The sequence below is a fragment of the Equus przewalskii genome, chromosome X (assembly GCF_037783145.1).
Source record: "Equus przewalskii isolate Varuska chromosome X, EquPr2, whole genome shotgun sequence".
Taxonomy (NCBI): Eukaryota; Metazoa; Chordata; class Mammalia; order Perissodactyla; family Equidae; genus Equus; species Equus przewalskii.
This window is the reverse complement of record NC_091863.1, coordinates 61837687-61857907: the sequence shown is the minus strand read 5'-3', so window position 1 is coordinate 61857907 and position 20221 is coordinate 61837687. Positions and strand designations below refer to the sequence as shown.

The following is a 20221-nucleotide window of genomic DNA, read 5'->3' as shown; positions in this document are numbered from 1 at the left end:
ATCTTCTTTATCCAACCATTAGTTGATGGGCATTGGATTGTTTCCACATCTTGGCCATTGTGAATACTGCTGCAATGACATAGGGGTACGTATGTTACTTTGGATTTTTGATTTCAAGTTCTTTGGATAGGTACTGAGTAGTGGGATAGCTAGGTTACATGGCATTTCTATTTTCATTTTTTTGAGGAATCTCCGCAGTGTTTTCCACGGTGGCTGCACCAGTTTGCATTCCTACCGGCAATGTATGAGCATTCCCTTTTCTCCACATCCCCGCCAACAATTGTTGTTTTTTGTCTTGGTAGTTATAGCCCTTCTGAGTGGTGCAATGTGATATCTCACTGTAGTTTTGATTTCCATTTCCTTAATGATTAGTGATGTTGAGCATCTATTCATGTGTGTGTTGGCCATCTGTATATCTTCCTTTGAAAAATGTCTGTTCATATCTTCTGCCCATTTCTTGATAGAGTTTTTTTGGGTTTTTTTTGTTGTTGAGTTGTATGAGTTCTTTATAAACTTTGAGAATCAACCTCCTGTCTGATAAATGATTTTCAAATATTTTCCCCCAGTTGTTGGGTTGTCTTTCCATTTTGTTCATGGTTTCCTTTGCTCTGCAGAAGCTTTTTAGTTTGATATAGTCCCATCTATTAATTTTTTCTTTTGTTTCCCTTACCTGAGGAGACATGGGATTCAAAAAGATGTGGCTAAGACAAGTGTCAAAGAGTTTACTCCTTATATTTTCTTTTTTTTTAATTTAAATTTTTGTTTTTATAGCAGTGACATTGGATTATATTATATAACTTTCAGATGTACATCATAATATATTTCAAATTCTGTGTAGATTACATCATGTTCACCACCCAAAGACTAATCATAATCCACCACCACACATGTTTGCCTATTCATCCTTTCCCTCCCCTCTCTCCCCCTTCCCCTCTGGTAACCACTAATCCAATCTCTGTTGCTATATGTTTGTTTGTCTTTGATTTTATCTTCTATTTATGAGTGAGATCATAGGGTATTTGACTTTCTACCTCTGACTTATTTCACTTCCCATAATACCCTCAAGGTCCATCCATGTCGTCACTAATGGCTGGATTTCATCCTTTCTCATGGCTGAGTAGTATTCCATTGTGTATATATACCACGTCTTCTTTATCCATTCGTCCCTTTATGGGCACCTAGGTTGCTTCCAAGTCTTGGCTGTTGTGAATAATGCTGAAATAATCATAGGGGTGCATGTATCTTTATGCATTTGTGTTTTCAAGTTCTTTGGAAAATACCCAGCAGTGGAATAGCTGGATTATATGGTAGATCTATTCTTAATTTTCTGAGGAAACTCCATGCTGTTTTCCATAGTGGCTGCAGCAGTTTATACTTCCACCAGCAGTGTATGAGGGTTCCCTTCTCCCCACATGCTCTCCAACACTTGTTGTTTCCTGTCTTGTTAATTATAGCCATTCTGACTAGACTGAGGTGATAGCTCATTGTAGTTTTGATTTGCATTTTGCTGATAGTTAATGATGTTGAACATGTTTTCATGTACCTGTTGGCCATCTGTATATCTTCTTTGGAGAAATCTCTGTTCAGATCTTTTGCCCATTGTTTAATTGAGTTGTTGATTTTTTGTTGTTGAGACATATGAGTTCTTTGTATATTTTGGATCTTAACACCTTATCAGATATAGGGTTTGCAAATATCTTCTCCCAAATGTAAGGTTGTCTTTTCATTTGATTGATGGTTTCCTTTGGTGTGCAGAAGCTTTTTAGTTTGATGTAGTCCCATCTGTTTGTTTTTTATTTTGTTTCCCTTGCCCGGTCAGACATGGTACTTGAAAATATGCTGCTAAAACCACTGTCAAAGAGCGTGCTGCCTATGTTTCCTTCTAGAAATTTCATGGTTTTGGGTCTTACATTCAAGTCTTTAATGTATTTTCAGTTGACTTTTGTGCACGATGTAAGATGATGGTCTACTTTCATTCATTTTCCTTCTGGCTGTCCATTTTTCCCAACACCACATATTGAAGAGACTCTACTTTCTGCATTGTATGCTCTTGGCTCCCTTGTCGAATATTTGCTGTCTATAGATGTGTGGGTTTATTTCTGGGTTCTCCATTCTGTTCCATTGATCTATGTGTCTATCTTTGTGCCAGAACCATGCTGTTTGGTTACTATAGTTTTGTGGTATAATTTGAAATCAGGGAGTGTGTTACATCCAGCTTTGTTCTTTTTCCTCAGGATTCCTTTGGCTAAGGGGGTCTTTTGTTGTTCCATAGAAATTTTAGGATTCTTGGTTCTATTTCTGTGAAAAATGTTGTTGAAACTTTGATAGGGATTGCATTGAATCTATAGATTGCTTTGGGAAGGATGGACATTTTAACTATGTTAATTCTTCCAATTCAAGAGCACAGAATATCTTTCCATTTCTTTGTGTCTTCAATTTCTCTCAACAATGTTTTATAGTTTTCAGTGTACAAATCTTTCACTTCTTTGGTTAAGCTTATTCCTACGTACTTTATGCCTTTAGTTGCAATTGTAAATGGGATTGTATTCTTAATTTTTCTTTCTGCTACTTCGTTGTTAGTATTTATAAATGCAACTGATTATTGTATGTTGATTTTGCATCCTGTGACTTGACTGTCTTCATTTATTATTTCTAAAAGGTTTTTAGTGGATTCTTTAGGGTTTTCTATATATAAAATCATGTCCTCAGCAAATAGTGACTGTTTCATTTCTTTTCCAATTTGGATCTCTTTTATTTCTTTTTCTTACCTGATTGCTAAGGATAGGACTTCCAATACTATGTTAAATAAGAATGGCAAAAGTGGGCATCCTTGTCTGGTCCCTGTTCATAGAGGGATAGCTTTCAGTTTTTCTCCATTGAGAATGATATTAGTTGTGGGTTTGTCATATATTGCCTTTATCATGGTGAGGTATTTCCCTTCTATACCCATTTTATTTAGAGTTTTTATCATAAATGGATGCTGTATCTTGTCAAATGCTTTCTCTGCATCTATTGAGATGATCATGTGATTTTTTATTCCTCATTTTGTTAATGTGGTGTATCACATTGATTTATTTGTTGATGTGGAACCATCCCTGCATCCCTGGAATACAACCCACTTGATCATTATGTATGACCTTTTTAATGCATTCTTGTATTCAATTTGCTAGTATTTTGTTGAGGATGTTTGCATTGATGTTCATCAGTGATATTGGCTTATAATTTTCTTTATTTCTGTTATCCTTGTCTTTTTTGGTATCAAGATAATGTTGGCTTCATAGAATGAATTGGGAAGCCTCATTTTCTCCTCAATTTTTTGGAACAGTTTGAGAAGGATAGGTATTAAGTCTTCTTTGAATGTTTGGTAGAATTCACCAGGGAAGCCATCTGGTCCTGCAGTTTTATGTTTTGGGAGGTTTTTGGTTACTGTTTCAATCTCCTTACTGGTGATTGGCCTATTCAAATTCTCTATGTCTTGATACTGTTTTGGAAGGTTGTATGATTCTAAGAATTCATCCATTTCTTGTAGATTATCCAATTTGTTGGCATGTAGCTTTTCATAGTATTCTCTTACAATCTTTTGTATTTCTGAGGTATCTGTTGTAAATTCTCGTCTTTCATTTCTGATTTTATTTATTTGAGCCTTCTCTCTTTTTTCTTGTTGAATCTAGCTAAAGGTTTGTCAATTTTGTTTACCTTTTCAGCTAACCAGTTCTTGGTTTCATTAATTTTTTCTTTTTTTTTAAGTCTCTATTTTATTCATTTCTTCCCTGATTTTTATGATTTCCTTCCTTCTGCTGATTTTGGGCTTTGGTTGTTCTTCCTTTTCCCGTTCTTTTAGGTCCTTTTTCAGGTTGTTCGCTTGGGATTTTTCTTGTTTGTTGAGATAGGCCTGAATTGCCATAAACTTTCCTCGTAGAACCACTTTTGCTGTATCCCATACATGTCGTATTTTCATTTTCATTTGTCTACAGATATTTTTTGATTTCTCTTTTGATTTCATCCTTGACCCAATCATTGTTCACTAGCATTTTGTTTGATCTCCACATTTTTGTGGCTTTTCTGATTTTCTTCCTGTAGTTGATTTCTAATTTCATAACTTTGTGGTCAAGAAAGATGTTTGGTATTATTTCAGTCTTCTTAAATTTATTGAGATTTGTTTTGTAGCCTAATATGTGATTTATCCTGGAGAATGTTCCATGTGCATTTGAAAAGAATGTGTATTCTGTGGTTTTTGGATGGAATGTTCTATGTATATCTACTAAGTCCATCTAGTCTAAAGTGTCATTTAAGGCCTGTGTTTCTTATTGATCTTCTGTTTGGATGATCTAACCATTGGTGTAAGTGGAGTGTTAAAGTCCCCTACTATTATTGTGTTACTGTCTATTTATCCTTTTATGTCTGCTAATAGTTACTTTATATATTTAGGTGCTCCTATATTGGGTTCATAGATATTTACAAGTGTTATCTCCTCTTGTTGGATTGTTCCCTCTATCATTATGTAGTGCCTTTCTTTGTGTCTTGTTACAGTTTTTGTTTTAAAGTCTATTTCACCTGATATAAGTATTGCTACCCCTTCTTTCTTTTCTTTGCCATTTGCATGGAATATCTTTTTCCCTCCTTTCACTTTCAGTTTGTGAGTGTCTTTAGTTCTGAAATGTGTCTCTTGTATGGAGCATATATATTTGTCTTGTTTTTTATCCAATTGGCCACCCTATTTCTTTTGATTGGAGCTTTTAGTCCATTGACACTCAAAGTAGCTATTGATAAAAATATATTTATTGCCATTTTGTTACTTTTTCTTCTGGGTGTTTTAGTAGTTCTTCTCTGTTCCCTTCTTCTTCTTCTCTTGCTCTCTTCCCTTGTATTTTGATGGCTTTCTTTAGTATTGTGCTTGATTTCTTCCCTCTTACTTATTTGTTTCCTTATTATATGTTTCTGGTTTGTGATTACCATGAGGTTTCTATATAATATTCTACGTATATGGCAATGTATAATGAGTTGATAGTCTCTTTAGCTTGACATCTTTCTAAAAGCTCTATTCTTTTAATCATCTCCTCCCACATTTTATGTTTTTGAAATCACATCTAGTCTCTTGTTTTGTGTGTGTCTATCCACTACCTTCTTATTGTAATAGAAAATTTTAGTACTTTTGTCTTTTAACCTATATGTCATCTTCATACGTGGTTGCTCTACTTCCTTTACTGTATTTTTCCTTTATCATTGATTTTATTGCCTGTTTATTTTTGATAATTTTCTTATCCCTATTTGTGGTCTTCTCTTTCCCCCTTAAATAACCCCCTTCAGCATTTCATGTAGAACTGGTTTCTTGGTGATAAATTCCTTTAATTTTTGCTTGCCTGGGAAGTTCTTTATCTCTCCTTGCATTCTGAATGATAACCTTGCTGGATAGACTATTCTTGGCTGTAGGTTTTTTCCTTTCAGCACTTTAAATATGTCTTGCCACTGTATTCTAGCCTGTAAGATTTTGGCTGTGAAGTCCACCAATAGCCTTATGGACTTTCCTGTTTGTGTCACTTGTTGCCTTTCTCTTTCCACTTTTAGGATCCTCTCTTTATCTATAATTTTGGACATTTTAATTGTTATGTGTCTTGATGTGGGCCTGTTGGTATTCATCTTGTTTGGTGTTCCCTGTGCTTCCTGTACTTGGGTGTCTGTTTCCTTCCTTAGGTTAGGAAAGTTTTCAGCTATTATTTCTTCAAATAGATTCTCTGCCTGTTTGTCTTTCTCTTCTTCTTCTAAGATACCTATAATATGAATGTAAGTGCACTTGCTATTGTCCCAGAGTTCCCTTAGACTGTTCTTATTCTGTCTAATTCTTTTTTCTTTTATCTGTTCAACTTGGGTGATTTCCTCTAGTCTTTCTTCCAGCTTGCTGATACATTCTTCTGTATCATCTACTTTGCTATTGAGTCCCTCTAGTGAATTTTTCATTTCCAATATTGTATTCTTCATTTCTGATTGGGTGTTTTTTATCTTTTCCAATTCTTTGTTGACATTCTCACTGTGTTCTTTCAGTCTTCTCTCAATCTCAGCTAGTATCCTTATGAGGTTTTGTTTGAACTTTTTGTCAGGTAAATTGCTTATTTCTGTTTCATTTCATTCTTTTTCTGGGGTTTCGTCCTGTTCCCTTGCTTGGAATGTATTGCTTTGCCTCCACATTATGCCTTTTTCTCTGTGTTTATATGTATGCATTAGGTGAGTCAGCTTTGTCTCCTGAGCTTGAAGTGGCCTTATGTAAGAGATACCTTTTGAGGCTCAGAGCTTCCCTTTCATCACCAGTCCAAATGATCTAAGAGTGAATCCTGTTTGGGCTACTTGTGTCCTTCTGCTGTGGCAGAGTTGCTCTTACTGCAGGTACACAAGAAGTCTAGTTTTTCCTTCCCTGGCTGGCTGTTTGTAAATTGGGTTTGAGCAGCACCAGCACCATTGGCTGCAAGGTCTAAGAGCATGCTCCTGTTGTGGGTTTCCTGTTAATTGAGTAGGTACCCAGTGTAGCTGGTTGCTAGGCTCAGGGGCTTACAGTTGCTGTGGCCCTCAGACCTGTAAGGCTATTGTCAGCTCTCTTAGGACTGCTGCTGTGTGTGGCTGGCCTTAGGCATGGGAGCACCTCATTGTTTCAGGCTTTGAAAGGTGGAGTCAATCCTCTTTTTGGCTTATTGTGAAGCACAAGTCTTCTGCCACTGATGAGCCCCACCCCCCACAGGTCCACACACACTGTCAACACAGCTCTGGTTAGTGCACACACCCCATCCCCAGGAATGTACCCAGTTGCCCAAGTGCAGAGGCTCCCATCTCTCCACCAACTCTCCCCACAGTTTACCTGGTCCTCACACAGGCCCTGCCCCACAGAGGTGGACACACTCTCCTACCTGTAGAGGATCAAGGCACCCAGTCTAGGCAGGCAGAGAAGTAGCCAGAGGGCTTTTTGTTGGGTGGGGCCAGTCTCTAGGACTGGCTTCTTGCTCTAGCTGAACTGGATTAAATCTGCACTCTAGTGTGTGTGGCAGACCCCTGGGCTATCAGGCCAGGTGAAGAACTTCAATGGTGTCTGCAAGCATCTGTGTCAACATGCCTGGATTAGGTCACAACAATGGCCACCATAAGTCTCAGTCTCTAGAGAGGTCTCAACTCTCACTGAGATGCACCCAGAGCCTACCAGTTGAGTCTCTTTTTACCAAAGGACTGTGAAGCTGTCTTTTTGGTGATTTGGTGTTGCTCTCTGAGAAGGGTGAATTTGAGCATGGGCCATTTAGGAGCCAGGTTTATTAAGAATTCCTCTGATAGCTTTTCTGGGGGTATTCCCTGCTGCAGTTAATAGCCAGTAGAGGCAGATAGTAGGACACTCATCCCAGTTGTGCTGAGTCTGAAGGATGCTTATAGTGGTAATGTGCCACTTCTAAGGTCCCCACTTCTCCAGGGAGGGCTACATACCTTAGTGTGGCTCCCACCTGGCCAGCTGTGAAGGTCAGCAGCTTGCCAAGTTGGCTTTTTTCTCTCTAGAAGGAATTTCTGCCTATTCTGCTTCAGTCAAGACTGTCCCTTGTGGGGGTTCTTTTAATCCAGTTTTCAGTTTTCTCTCCAGGGTAATTTTTCCAAGAATACTTGTAACCTGGTTGTGTTTGGGGGAGGAGGTGGGTTCAGAATCTGCCTACACTGCCATCTAGATGAGACCTTCTAAGATTTTTATGATTTCAGTTCTTACATTTAAATCTTTAATATATTTACAGTAAATTTTTGTGTATGGTGCAAGATAATGGTCTACTTTCATTCTTTTACACGTGGTTATCCAGTTTTCCCAACACAATTTATTGAAGATACTTTCCTTTCTCCATTGCATGTTCTTGGTTCCCTTGTCAAAAATTGCTGTCTATAGATGTGTGGGTTTATTTCTTGGCTCTCTATTTTGTTCCAGTGATCCATCTGTCTGTTTTTCTGCCAGTACCATGCTGTTTTGATTATTATAGCTTTGTAATATATCTTGAAATCAGGTGAGTGTGGTACCTCCAGCTTTGTTCTCTTTTCTTGGGATTCCTTTGGCTATTCGGGATCTTTTGTTGTTATACATAGATTTTACAAATCTTTGTTCTATTTCTGTGAAAAATGTTATTGGAACTTTGATAGAGATTGCATTGAATCTATAGATTGCTTTAGGAAGTATGGACATTTTAACTCTGTTGCTTCTTCCAATCCAAGAGCACAAAATATCTTTCCATTTCATAATGTCTTCTTAATTTCTTTCAATGATGTTTTATAGTTTTAAGTGTACAAGTCTTTCACCTTTTTGATGAAATTTATTCCTAGATATTTTATTCTTGTTTTTTCAATCGTAAATGGGACTGTATTCTTAATTTCTCTTTCTGCTACTTCATTGTTAATGTATAAAAATGCAAGTGATTATTCTATGTTCATTTTGTATCCTGCAACCTTACCATATTCTTTTATCATTTCTAAAAGTTTTTCAGTGGGTTCTTTAGGGTTTTCTATATATAAAATCATGTCATCTGCAAATAGTGACAGTTTCACTTCTTCCTTTCCAATTTGGATCTATTTTACTTCTTTTTTTTTTTTTTTTTGCCTGATTGCTCTGGCTAAAACTTCCAATACTATGTTAAATATGAGTTTTGAAAGTGGGTGTGCTTGTCTGGTTCCTGTCCTTAGAAGGATAGCTTTCTGTTTTTCTCCATTGAGTATGATATTAACTGTGAGTTTGTCATATATAGCTTTTATTGTGTTGAGGTACTTTCCTTCTATACCCATTTTATTCAGAGTTTTTATCATAAGTGGATGCTGTATCTTGTCAGATGCTTTCTCTGTATCTATTAAAATGATCACGTGATTTTTATTTCTTTATTCTGTTAATGTGGTGTATCATGTTGATTGATTTGTGGATGTTGAACCATACCTGTATCTCTGGAATAAATCTCACTTCATAATGTTGTATGATCATTTTAATGTATGGTATTCTATTTGCTAATATTTTGTTGAGGATTTTTGCATTGATGTTTGCGAGCAATACTGCCCTACAATTTTCTTTTTTTGTATTGTCCTTGTCTGGTTTGGGTGTTTGGTATGTTGGCCTTCTATGATCTTATACATTGAAATTCCAAACAGTCAACTAAGAAACTGTTGGATCTAAATAATGAATTAAATAAAGTTGCAAGATAGAAAATCAATGCACAGAAATGAGTTGTATTTCTATACACTAACAATAAATCATCTGGAAAAAATAAAGAAAACTATCCTTTTCACAATAGCATCAAAAACAATAAAATATCTGGGAATAAATTTAACCAAGGAAGTGAAAAACTTGTACAATGAAAAGTACAAGACTTTGCTGGGAGGCATAGAAGACACATAGAAATGCAGGGCCATTTATGTTCATGGATTGGAAGAGTTAACATTGATAAAATGTCCATGTGTCCAAAGCCATCTATAGTTTCAACACAATCTCTAAGTTATTCTAATGGCATTTTCACAGAAATATAAAAAAGTGGCCCTAACATTTGTATGGAGCTACAAAAACACTGAATAATCAAAGAAATATTGAGAAAGAAGGACAAAGCTGGAGGCATCATGCTTCCTGATTTCAAACTATACTACAAGGCTAGAGTAATTAAAACATTATTGTATTGGCATAAAAATAGGCATGTAGATCAATGAAACAAAATAGAGAACCCAGAATTAAACCTCACATATACTGCCAAGTAATATTTGATAATGGAGGCAAGAATATCCAGTGGGGAAAAGAAAGTCTCTTCAACAATAGTGCTGGTAAGACTGGATAGCCACATGCAGAAAATGACACTGGACCCCTATCTCACATCATTCACAAACATTAACTCTAAATGGATCAAAAATTAAATCTAAGACCTGAAACCATAAAAGTCCTACAAGAAAAGATAGGGAAAAAATGAATGAACATTGGTCTTGACAATGATATTTTTGAATATGACACCAAATGCACAAACAATAAAAGCAAAAATCAACACGTAAGATTAAATCAAACTTAAAAGCTTCTGAACCGCAAAAGAACGAATCAAGAAACTGAGAAGGCAACCTATGGAATGGGAGAAAATATTTGCAAACCATGTATCAGATAAGGAGTTAACATCAAAAATTTATAAAGAATTTATACAACTCAATAACAATAACAATAAAAATCTGATTTAAAAATGGGCAGAGGAACTAAATAGATATTTTTCCATAGAAGATATCAAAATGGCCAATGAGTTGATAAAAATTTTCTCAACATCACTAACCATCAGGGAATGCAAAGCAAAATCACAGTGAAATACCACCTCACACCTGTTAGGATCACTACCATCAAAAAGACAAGAAACAAGTGTTGGCAAGAGTGTGGAGGGACAAAAACTCTCGTTCGTTGCTAGTAGGATGCAAAACGGTATAGCTACTTTGGAAGAACATTTGGAGTTTTCTTACAAAACTACATTCTTACCATAGGATCCAGCAGTTGAACTCCTTGGTATTTATTCAAATGAGTTGAAAACTTATGTCCACACAAACACCTGCTCACAAATGTCTACAGCAGTTTTATTTATAACTGCCAAAATTTGGAAGCAAGCAAGATGTCCTTCAGTAGGTGAATGAGTGTATAACATGTTACAACTCTAGACAATGGAATAGTATTCAGTGCTAAAATAAATAAAGTCATGGAAGTCAAGAGGAACCTTAAATGCATATTACTAAATGAAAGAAGCCAATCTGAAAGGACTATATATCATGATTCTAACTATACGACATTTTGGAAAAGTCAAAATTATGGAGACAGTGAAAAGATCAGTGGTTGCCAAGGGGGAGGTGGCAGGGAGAAACAAATAAGTAAAGCATAAAGGATTTTTAGGGCAGTGAAAATATTTTCTATGATAGTATAACTGTGGACACGTCATTATGCATTTTTCAAAGCGCATTGAATGTATAACACCAAGAGTGAACGTGAATGTAATCTCTGGGCCCTGTGTGATAATGATGTGTAAATATAGGTTCATTGGTTGTAAAAAATGATCCACTCTGTTGTGAGATGTTGATAGTGAGTGAGGCTGTATGAGTGTGAGGGCAGGGTTATATGGGAAATCTCTGTACTTTCCACCAAATTCTGCTATAAATATAAACTGCTCTAAAAAATCTATTTTAAAAAACACACAAAAAAGATTTTTGAACAAATCTACATCCAGTCTTGACTAAAAACGAGGCAAAATAAAGAAAAATTAACAAACACATTTTTAAAATCTCCCCCCAAAGCAAGTATCACACTTAATATTGAAGTTCTAGAAATATTAAAATTAAACTTATTATGAAGACACTGCCACAATTCCATAACATTATTCTGGAATTGGAACCTTATGGCAGTTATAGTGTTGTAATGGTCAAATCTCCCTTTAAGACAACATGCTGAGAGGAGTAGATTTGACTAAGCCCTCAGGTCATGCAAATTTGAATCTCCTGCTGCATTCACACTGAAATCATGCTTCTCCTGGTCTGCTCCCAGGCAATGACTGAGCACCACAGGATTACTAGAACTGAGTTATTTTTGTTCAAAGTGGAACTTTTCTAATGGTCAACATTCACTTGTTGGAGATCTCTTACTAGTCTGGATGAAACTGCCTCAAGTCTGAACTGTAGCTTGAGGTTCTTCTTACCTAATCTTTCTCTCCATCTCTCCTTTCCCAGGTGTTTTCCCAAATAAACCTTCACATCTAATTCAGATTTTGCTTCTGCTTCTCAAAGGACCTTACCTGAAACACAGTCAATCTAATTAGACAAGATAATGAAATAAAAGGTGTATAACCTGGATTTTCCCAAGAGAAAAGAAAACATATTTCCCTGAAAAGATTTGTACAAAACTGTTCACAGTGGCTTTATTAGTATTTGTCAAAAACAGAAAACAAACAAAATGTCCATCAACAAATGAATGGACAAATCATGATATGTCCACACAGTGGAATACTATATAGTGATAAAAAAGGAATGAAGTGCTGATATAGGCAACAATGTAGATGAATATTATTTCATTATACTGAGAGAAGGAAGTCAGACAAAAGAAGAGTTCATACTGCATGATTTCATTCATGTAAAATTCCAGGAAATGAAAGATAATCTATATTGACAGAAAGCAGAGAGATGCTTCCCTGGAAGCAGGGGTAGAGAGCAATGGATTGCAAAATAACATAAGAAGACTTTTTGATTTGTTCAAAATGTCTATTATCTTTATTTTGGTGATGGTTTCATCGATGTATATATATTTCAAGCCTCATCAAATTGTACAATTTACACATTTGCAGATTATTGTACATCAATTATATCTCAAAATTATAAAGATAAATGGTATGCATATCAGAAAGATAAAATTATTGCTAGTTTTGGAAGAATAATCTAAATGAAAAACCCAATAAATAGATGAAAGTTCTCATAAACAGTAATGTGGAAGATTACAAAGAAAATATAGTTTTCCATTATTTTCTACAGTTAAGATGTATAAAATGAAATGGAGGGACTTTATGACAATGATACTCTGAGAAAACACATCCATCTCCCTTCTTACCCCAGATCAATAAAATAAATCCATACCAGAACCAGAGAACAAGAAAGAGTGCAATTAGCATAGGCATTTCTAGAAAATCAAAGCATATAGAATTAGATGGGCAAGAGCAGAGAAAACCACGGTCCACAACACAGACATGGGAAAAATATTGCAAAAGTAAGAGCAGGTACACAGAAATTTCAAGGTCAGAACTAATTCAGTGTAGGAAGGAAATTAGAGTATTTGGATGCTTAATGAAAGTAAGATAGGCTAATTGCATTCTCCATTTCATATCCCAAACTTATATTGACTGAGAGGCAGTTTATCCCCAAGTTAAAAATTATAAGTGACATTTTAAAGGGAATCATTTATTTATCAGAGAAGAAACTCTTGGTGTTCATGTAGGGATTTGGAAAAAAATTAGAGAAGAGCTTGAAATAATTCTGGACACTTGTGAACTATTGAAACAGAAATGTAGGGTAATGTTGCCCAAAATGGAAAAATGTGATATCCACCGCCAGAAAATAATAAATAAAACCTACATATTTTGGTAATTGGTAGATCACCTGATTGTCAGCCTACTCTATTCCTACATACAATAAAGTCTGATGGTCAACATGCTCTAATCATTCACAGACAGCCCACAATTAAGTCACCCATTCAGGGAAGTGGCCTGTTGTGGAGCTAGACATATATGACTGCATAGAAAGTCCATAAAATCTACCTACAAAAAAATCTAGTTTTTCAATCATAGATATGAACAGATAAACAAAGCTCATCTGATAGTTAAGGAAAACCAAAAAAAGAAAACAAATAGATAAACAATGAGAGCAAGTAAACACGTAGGGAAGAGCAATAATTCAGGAAATTATACACATTTTCAAAGAATTTCAAAAGAATAATATATCCATAAAAAAGGAACAGACAATTATGTGTAAGGAATAATGCAAGAATGAGAATAAACTATTGGGAATAAAAAATATAATTACAGACGCAAAACCTATACTTTGCAAAAGAAGACATAAAAATGGCCAACAGGTACATGAACATGTGTTCAACATCACTAATTATCAGGGAAATGCAAATCATAATGAGATATCACTTCACACCTGTTAGAATTGCTACCATCAAAAATACAAGAGATAAGTGTTGGGAATGATGTGGAAAAAAGGGAACCCATGTGCAGTATTGGCAGAAATGTAAATTGATACATCCACTACAGAAAACAGTACGGAGGTTCCTCAAATAAGTAAAAATAGAACTACCATCATCTAGCAATTCCACTTATGGGTATTTTATCTGAAAAAATATAAACACTAAATCAAAAAGATACAGGAACCTCGATGTTCATTGCAGCATTATTTACAATAACCAAGACATGGAAACAACCTAAATGTCCATAGATTGCTGAATGGATAAAGAAAATGTATATATATATAATGGAATATTATTTAACCATAAAAATGAATGAAATTTTGCCTTTTACAACAACATGGATGCACTTTGAGGGCATTATGCTAAGTGAAACAACTCAGACAGCAAAAAGGAAATGCCCCATGATCTCTCATATGTGGAATCTAAAACAAACAAAACAAAACCAAGCTCATGAATATAGAGAACAGATTAGTTGTTGCCTGAGGTGTGGGGTGGTGTGTGGGAAAAATGGGTGAGAGAGGTCAAAAGGTACAAATGTAAAGTTATAATATGAATAAAACATGGGGATGTAATGTACAGCACACTGACTACAGTTAATAATTTTGTATAGCATTTTTTAAAATAGCTAGAAGAGTGGATCTTGAGAATTATCATCATGAGAAAAAAATTGTAACTATGTATGGTGATGAATGTTTACCAAACTTGTTGTGGTGATCATTTTGCAATATATACAAATGTCAAATAATTATGCTGTACATCTGAAACTAATAGAATGTTATATCAATTATACTTCAATAAAAAGAAGAATAGCTGGTGGAATCTCTCTAAACAGAAAGAAAACAACAAAGAAGGCTTAACACTTCAAAAAAGAAAGTAAAATATCAAATTGATTAAAAATAGGTATAAATATAATAAATCCTACTTCACATGATTTAACTTTAAAACTTTTAAATTTAAAAGTAAATTTAAAACACCATTTGATATGTGACAATGTATATAGATGAAATACTTAGGAGAATTATATTTTAGAAGAAAGGATGATAAAGAAGCCTATATTTACCTGAAGTGTAACAGTGGAATGTATTAAGTCACATGTGTACATTATAACATCTAGAGCAACCAACAAGAAAAATATACAAAGTTATATGCTCTAAAACACCATAAATAAATAAAGACAGAATCTTTAAATAGTGTTCAAAAAACTCACAAGAAGATAAGAAAAGAAACAGGAACAATAAACAAAGGAGACAAACCAGAAACAATAAAACGTCAGTTTTAAGGGATAACATTCAGTAATCATCTTAAAAGTAAATGATATAAATACAGCAATCAAAATTTACCAATTAAGAAAGTCTCAATACACTTGGAAAGTAAACAACTCACTTCCTAATAGTTCAAGAGTTAAAGAGAAAGTCTCAAATAAAATTTGTAGGTACTAAAATTTAAAAAGTATAAAAAACTCTAATATGAAACCATAAAAATGATCATGCAAGCTGAAAGCATACAAAGTGATATTAATAATCAGTGGAAGAAATTGTGGTCATTCTGTAATCTTTACAAATTTGTGTCAAAAAGTTACAAAACCTCTTACATCTATAAATATATAAGAAAATAAAAAATATTTATATTTAATATTCTGTAATTTTAAACTTTATAAACTTTAAGGATTAAAGTGTTTTTAATTTTTTGTAAAAATTTTCTTTGAGGAGCCAGCCTGGTGGCACAGTGGTTAAGTTTGTGCACTCCACTTTAGTGGCCCAAGGTTCACAGGTTTGGATCCTGGGCAGAGACCTAGCACAGCTAATCAACCCACGGTGTGGCAGCATCCCACATAAAATAGAGGAAGATTGGCAATGATGGTAGCTCAGGGGCAATCTTCCGCACACCACACACACACACAATTTGATAAGTCATGCAGCAAAGTTTAATAAAGTATTTACTAAACATTTGGTCACAGGACAATTTTTATAAGTTATGCTTACTTCCATCTCCTGCACTAGAATTCCCAGAACAATTATTTTAGATGGAAACTTGTTAGGCCTTCTGGTCTAAACCATTCATTTGACAGAGTTCCTTTATTTAGATTTAGACATGTTCATTTGGAAACTACTTTATTAGCTTTAAACATATTTTTAGTCAAATAAATGCAGAGAAAAAAATCAAGAGTGCCTCTGGGTTGAATTTTCAAGAACAAAAATATTTTTTCTCCAAACTCCCAAATTATGCAAATATATTACATATGCGTAAAATGGCTGGAAAGAAACACAGAAAGGTGTTTATCTTTGAAAAAGATTGTTGAATAGTTTGAACAGTGCTTGCTTTCCTCTCGTATAACATACTTTTCTATACTGTAGTAAATCATCATACTCCTTTCTAAATTTGGATCAACTTCCAATGTTTTATCCTTTGTGCTTTGACAGTCATGAAACACATCCGAGAGTTTCTTTAATGTATAAGTTTCTGCTGACATCACTTCCTCCGCATTATCTTCATCCTTTTTTATCACAACAGCTTTATCATTTATATCAATAAATTTACCTTTGCTAACTTCTTCTGGCTGCATAGCTAAAATCTCTCAAACACAGTGTCAATATTCCCAGGCAGCTATTTCTTCTATACTTCATTTATATTCCATTTGAATTTTACTTCCAGTTTTATCACTTTTATTTCTTTGCTGCACTTTTTTTTATTGGATAAATTTCATGCGTAACATTGTGTAAATTTTAGGTGTACATCATGTTACTTTGATACATTTATATACAGTAATATGGTTGCCATTGTAACAATATTTATTACATGGCATACTTAAAGTTCAATATTGTTGTCTATGTTCAACAAACTGTAAGTTAAATTTCTATGGCTACTTTAGTACTCATTACAAATTCATACCCTTAAACACCATCAATCTTATCTCCCCATGCCCCATTCTTTGGTAACCATCATTTCTACTCTGTGTTTTTTTACATATTTGATTCTTTTAGATTCCACATATAAGTGATATCATATAGTACTTGTCTTCCTTTTATGGTATATCTTAATTAACATAAATGCTCAAGGTCCATCTATGTTATCAAAATGGCAGGATATCCTCCTTAGTCATAGTTGAATGTTCCATTTTATATGTATATATATATATCACATTTTTTTATCCATTTATTTTTTGATGGGCATTTGGGTTGTTTACATTTCTTCACAATTGTGAATAGTGCTGTGATAACCATAGGGGTGCATATATCTTGTCAAGTTCCTGTTTTCATCTTCTTTCAGTGTATTCCCCAAAGTGGAAGTTCTGGATCATATGGTAGATTTATTTTTAATTTTTTGAGGAATCTTCATATTTTTTTAGATAGTGGGTGGACTAATTTACATCCCCACCAACAGGGACTGTATGTGTTCTTTTTTCACCCCATCCTCGCCAGCACCTATTGTCTGTTGCCTACTGGATGATAGCCATTCTAACAAGTATGAGGTGATATTTCATTGTGGTTTTTATTTGCATGTCTCTGATGATTAGTGATGTTGAGCATCTTCTTATGTACCTGCTGACCATTTTGATGTACTCTTTGGAAAAATGTCTACTTAGTTCTTCTGCCCATTTTTTAATTGGATTGCTTGGGATTTTTCTTAAATTATGTTAGTTCTTTATATATTTTGGATATTAACATCTTATCTGATATATGGTTTGCAAAAATTTTCTCCCATTCTGTAGGTTGTCTTTTTATTTTACTGTTTCTTTTGCTATGCAGAAGCTTTGAGTTTCATGTAGTCACATTTGTTAATTTTTGCATTTGTTGTTTGTGCTTTTGTCATGTCCAAAAAAATGTTTGCCAAGACCAATATCTATGAGCTTCTTTCTTATATTTTCAGCTAGGAATTGTGCTGTATGAGGTCTTATGTTTAAGTCTTTTATCCGTTTTGAGTTAATTTTTGTGAATGATGTGAGATAGGGTTCCAATTTCATTGTTCTGCACGTGTTTCTCCAGTTTTCCTAGTGCCGTTTCTTGGAGATCATCCTTCCACTATTGAGTACTTTTGACTCCCCTGATGAATATTAGTTGACTGTATATGCCAGGATTTAATTCTGGGACTTATTTCAAGAGGATCTAGGATTTTTTAGATTGCCTAAAGAGATAGTTCTCTGAGATGTCCCAGTCTTGTTACAAGGTTGTCAGAGGTCTCTGGCTCCAAAAACTAAGACTCTAATTTTACAGAGGCCAGCTTGTCTAATGGCTTTCTCTATTCTGAGAATTTGTTTTGATCAAATCTCTCTAGCACTTCAGAGAACTCTGGGAAAATTGTCTCAGGTGGCCTGAGAGTATGTCCAGGGATGTCTCAGTCTTGTGTTGAAACTTTAGGGATCTCCAAAGTAAAAGACATTCCTTAAACGTTTTCAGACTGTTGACATGGAAAGGCTATGTAACAGAGGAGTTAACTATTTTCATTCAAACTAGCCAGCTTAAGTGGCTCAAACCCAGAATCAAAGAGGGCAAGGACAATGGCTAGACTTTATATGCACCAGTTAGCCGTGTGATGGGATAAATCTTCAGAATGTACTTTATTTCTAATCCTGGTGAGCTTCTTTACATTGGAATGATTTGGGATGAGCATTGCTCCATAAAACTCATTCTCACTGGAAGAAAGTACATTCAAGGAAACTTGGGTCTACTAGCATGTCAGGAAAAAAAGAACTTTAAAATTTAAAGAGTTGATATTGGTCACTGTGGTGAAATTCTGTCTTAAACTATTGTTATTTAAAGAAAAACAATTAGAGCAACTGTCAAACTAAACACCTTTCCCTTCTCCTTCAAAGTCTCCTTTGATTCAGCAATTGACCAAGATTTTCTAGCCAGAAGATTTCTAGTGGGATTTGAGTGCAGGAATGCGCTCAGGGCATAATCTTAGGTTTAGTCAGAAGTTTTGGAGGGGTAACTGGAAATATTTGGGATTTGGCAACTGGCTCTGCCATTTAAAATTTCAGTCACATACTTATATCCGGCTTTCTTGCCAGGCTTCTGGCCATCTGTTCAGATGGCATGGTGCCTAAACTATGTTCTGTGCCAAGTCCCACCAAACATGAGTGTTAACCAATTTCAATTGCTCAACGGCACCAGGAGCAAGATACTTCATGTTTCTAGGTAAAACAAATTATTTTCTCAGGGCCTAGGGAGGGTACACACTTAATTATGGAATGAATGTTTCTTGGATTTTGGCATTTTCTCTAGCAAACATCTTCTGCTTGATATTTTAAGTTAGCATTTACTTTGTGTCCAGAAGAAAACAAACTATAATCTCAATAAATTTGGTTTCTTCTTTAACAGAGTTTTGTTTTACTTGTGCTGTGTGTATTCCACCAGATATTTAATCCCCCTCATCCTTGTTGACATTACGACATTCCACTAAAAACCTTGAAAGCTGTTGCTGTTATCAAATCATCCACAGAATTTTCAGTCACACCTTACATCAATACCACTTTAGAAAACACAAAAAAAGATTGTCATTTGGTTATTTGCTTCAAGTTTTCTGTCACTTTGAATGCAGTCTGGTTGATGCAGGAGGAGGGGTAAGGAAGAAGATCATCAATGATTTCATACTGTAAAGAAATGGTTAGAAATAGGCCCTACATTAAGCCTTAGATATAAGTATTCTTCCTTGTTTGACTTAAAGAATTGTTGTTTTGTTAAGAAATTGATTGAGGCAGGATGCTGTAATAAAAATAATATCTTAACAGGAGTTATGAAATTTAGTTCCTGCTTCGATTCAATTAGGGTTCAACTGACCCTATTTCCCTCACTTACAAAATGAGGTGGTTGAACTAGCTCAGGCATCAAAATATCAAATGTCTCCAATAACAGAAATTAATGAATTCAATGAGTATAAGAAAGAGTGACAACAGGAAATTCTGGGCCTTCTCAATAACTGAAGATTGCATTTCCCAAGTAAGTGGGATAGTCACTCTGAGAAACAGCCAATTATTCTCAAGGAAGTATGCAAACCCACTCTGTTCAGACTTGCGTTTTTTTCCAGAGAAATATGAACTCTGAATTTCTTGTGATTTCCCCCTATACTTAAATCTTGTCATTTGTATTAGTTTTCTAAGGCTACCATAATAAAATACCACAGACTGGGTGGCTTAAACAACAGAAATTTAGTTTTTCACAGTTTTGGAGGCTAAAAGTCCAAGATCAAGATGTTGTCAGGTTTACTTTCTTCTGTAGCCTCTCTCATTGGCTTGTAGATAGTCACATCCTCATTATGTGCTCACATTGTCTTTCCTCTCTGTGAGCATGTCTGTGTTCCAATCTCTTCTTATAAGGGCACCAGTCATATTTGATTTAGAACCACCCATATAACTTCATTTTACTTTACCTCTTTAAATGCCTTATCTCCAAATGCAATCATACTCTGATGTACTGGAGGTTAAACTTTCAACACATGAATTTTGGAACAAGATAATTCAGCCTATGACATCTTCTTTTAACTTTTAAAAATCATTGCATAGATAAA

At 34.9% G+C, this 20221-nt stretch overlaps 1 long non-coding RNA gene across 4 annotated transcripts in view; it reads right to left on the bottom strand.

The window, feature by feature from the left end:
- Window positions 1–20221, bottom strand: part of LOC139081044 (uncharacterized) — a 70638-nt gene that overhangs the window by 30275 nt on the left and 20142 nt on the right. For 2 of the 4 annotated variants that reach the window (XR_011535990.1, XR_011535989.1), the window contains one exon: window positions 15624–19307. The exons of the other annotated variants lie outside the window; for them this stretch is intronic. This is a non-coding gene — a long non-coding RNA (uncharacterized lncRNA). Of the gene's footprint in view, window positions 1–15623; window positions 19308–20221 lie in introns of those variants that run through there. 4 annotated transcript variants of the gene reach the window in all.